The sequence below is a fragment of the Ricinus communis genome, chromosome 2 (genome assembly GCF_019578655.1).
Source record: "Ricinus communis isolate WT05 ecotype wild-type chromosome 2, ASM1957865v1, whole genome shotgun sequence".
Lineage (NCBI taxonomy): Eukaryota > Viridiplantae > Streptophyta > Magnoliopsida > Malpighiales > Euphorbiaceae > Ricinus > Ricinus communis.
This window is the reverse complement of record NC_063257.1, coordinates 28,128,108-28,130,878: the sequence shown is the minus strand read 5'-3', so window position 1 is coordinate 28,130,878 and position 2,771 is coordinate 28,128,108. Positions and strand designations below refer to the sequence as shown.

At 40.1% G+C, this 2,771-nt stretch overlaps 1 non-coding gene across 1 annotated transcript; it reads left to right on the top strand.

Annotated features, from left to right (window-relative positions):
• The first annotated feature begins 2,013 nt into the window (after positions 1-2,013).
• On the top strand, positions 2,014-2,119 carry LOC112536065. The gene has a single exon (XR_003080134.2). It is a non-coding gene; the product is annotated as a small nucleolar RNA R71 (small nucleolar RNA).
• Positions 2,120-2,771: the final 652 nt, after the last annotated feature.

The window sequence follows — 2,771 nt, the reverse complement described above, 5'->3', positions numbered from 1 at the left end:
AATCTAGCCTAGCTGATTCTTCAAATTCTGTATGGAGGCCTTGATGTTGATGATTCTATGCATGTTTATTGACTATTTATCAGTCATTTATTCGCGTATTTGAGTCATATTTATTCATGTTTGATAGCACTTTGGTATATTTATGAATTTTTTAGGTTTTCGGACTCTTTGATATAGATTGGTTGATTTACGGGCAAAAACCAAGCTATTTGGATGATTTACGCATATTAGATGTTTATCGGAGTCGATTCCTTATTGGCACGCATTTCGAGGCTTTTACACGACCTCCCTTGGACAATTTCAGAAATATGGCATTTCGTGGAGGTTGGTGCCTATAGCTCGAAGCCGTTGCACGTGCCGTGCATATATGCACGAACCGTGGCATGGACCGTGGAACGGCTATGGAAGTTCTACCTATAAATAGGCACACGTAAAACGAGACAAGGTTCCGCTTCTGATTTCTAGACTTCTCTACGCGCGCGACCCCTAACTTCTACTCCTCTGTTCTTGACATTTTGGGAGACCAACGTCAGTTCAAAGGATTGATTTGGGAGATTCAAGCAAAGATTCAAGGTTTTAGACGATTGATCAAGATATCCAAGATCCATACTTGAGGCTGGTTTCAGAGTTGGCTTGCGATATTTCCACTCCGATTCGAGAGAAGAGGGGTTACATGTTCCATTTCGTTTTCTGTTATTTATTTCCTTTTATATTTGTTTCTTTCATTATGAGTAGCTAGGACTACCAAACCCATTGGGGTTCACCTTTGTTGATGGATTGTGCTTAATTATTAGATTTTTATTTGCTATTCTTGTAATCTTCTTGCTGTTTAGTAATAAAGTTTGATTCAATTAATTTGAGACGTTGAATTAATTGTCTTTTGGTTTGTTTCTTGATAAGAACTGGTAGTTAACACTTAGAGATAAGGTTAATTCACTCACCGAATTAAGAATTAACAACTCTTAATAGATCTAAATCACGCTTAATGCTAATCTGTAATAATCTGATAGGAAGAGATTCCATTAGGTTAGTGCAGGTTTAGGAACTGGGTGAGCTCGAGAGAGGAGCTGAGTTCGATTCAGGATTTAGGCACGGGTAGCAAGATTGGTAATTTATAAAATCAACCTTAGAATTCCATCACTTAGGTCCTCTTCGGGTTTGCTTCTTTTGTTATGGTTGTCTTTCGATTGTTAGTTGCTGTTCATTCATTTATTTGTATTCATAGTCATTAGTTAAGTAATTTCAACTTCTCACACTTTATTTCAGATTAAATAACATAACGAATAGTAGTAACTTTAGGTTCACCCGATCTCTGGGGATACGACCTTGATACTCACTAGTGCTAGGCCGCATCGATAAGTTCACTGCCTTAGGTGTAGGTTGCATCAGTAGCCCATCATGCCTGTTGATTTCTAAGAGTTATGTCCGTCTACTAAAACCTGTTCTCTGAAATGGACACAAACTTCATCATCAACTCCTCTAAGTTGGGCTTCTTCTCCTAGTTCTGAGGTAGTTGAGGGAGAACAGTCTGTTGTTGGGGTTGCTGCTCGTGCAACCACTGAAATCCTGGTGGATCCTGGATACTGTTAATTTACCACTTGAAATTGGGATGGTTTCTCCATCCTAACTTGTATGTGTTGTTGTACGGGTTATTCTGCTACCTGAGCGCATTTCCCATATAATCAAGTTGTTCATGGTCAGCAGAAGAAGAAGATGAAGAGGAAGCAAACATACCTCTCGCATTACAGTTTGCAATGTAGTGCGGGCCACCATAAAACTCGTAGCCAAGCTTTGCTACTTGGACTAGCATCTGGAGCTGGTCGATCTTCTTGGCTAAAAGCTCCACCTGAGCTGCCAAGGCTGATGTAGAATCTACCTGGTTCACCACTGCTTGCCATCCTGGCCTATTATGGCATCTTATTGTTTATGGCCCCACCTGTAGCTGCATCTACCATCTGCCTCGTGGCTGAGTTCAAGCCATTGTATAAAGTCTGCACCTGCATCCATAATGGTAAACCGTGGTATGGGCAACATCTCAATAGGTCCATATACCTCTCCCACGCATCATACATACTCTCGTCATCAAATTACAAAAAATAAGAAATATCATTACGCATCTTTGTAGTCTTAGGAGGAGGAAAGTACTTATAAAGAAATTTATCAGTTAACTAATAAGGACTGTAGCCATCTCTTTGCTATAACCCTCAAGGAAAATAGGAATAGCCTAAGCCAAATGGCATCATCGGTAGTCCCATTTATCTTAAAGGTATCACAAATCTCCAAGAAATTCGCGATGTGGGCATTAGGATCTTCACTAGGAAAGCCCCCAAACTGTACACTCTGCTGCACCATCTGAATGACATTTGGCTTAATTTCAAAATTGTTCGCTGCAACAGGTGGCCTCAATATACTAGTATGCATCCTTTACAAGGAAGGTCTAGCAAACTCGTACATCGCCCTGTTTGCTTCAACGACGTTGTTATTGCCATCTCCCATGTCTATTGGTGTATGGACAGGAATCTCAATCTGCTCCTCCTCCTCCACGTCTAATCACTTCCTCAGGTGCCTAAGGGATTGCTCTAGTTCGAGTAGAGGGTCTACTCAGGATTAGAACTCTTGGTCATAAACTATCTGAAATGAACAAGGCAGCAACAAACCAAACAAATAAATGAATAAAAATTAAATGATAAAAACAAAAAAGAGATATGGCTAAAGTAACAAATAACAAATTTCACTCTAGTTTTCAAACAAAAGGTTCCCCGGCAATGGCG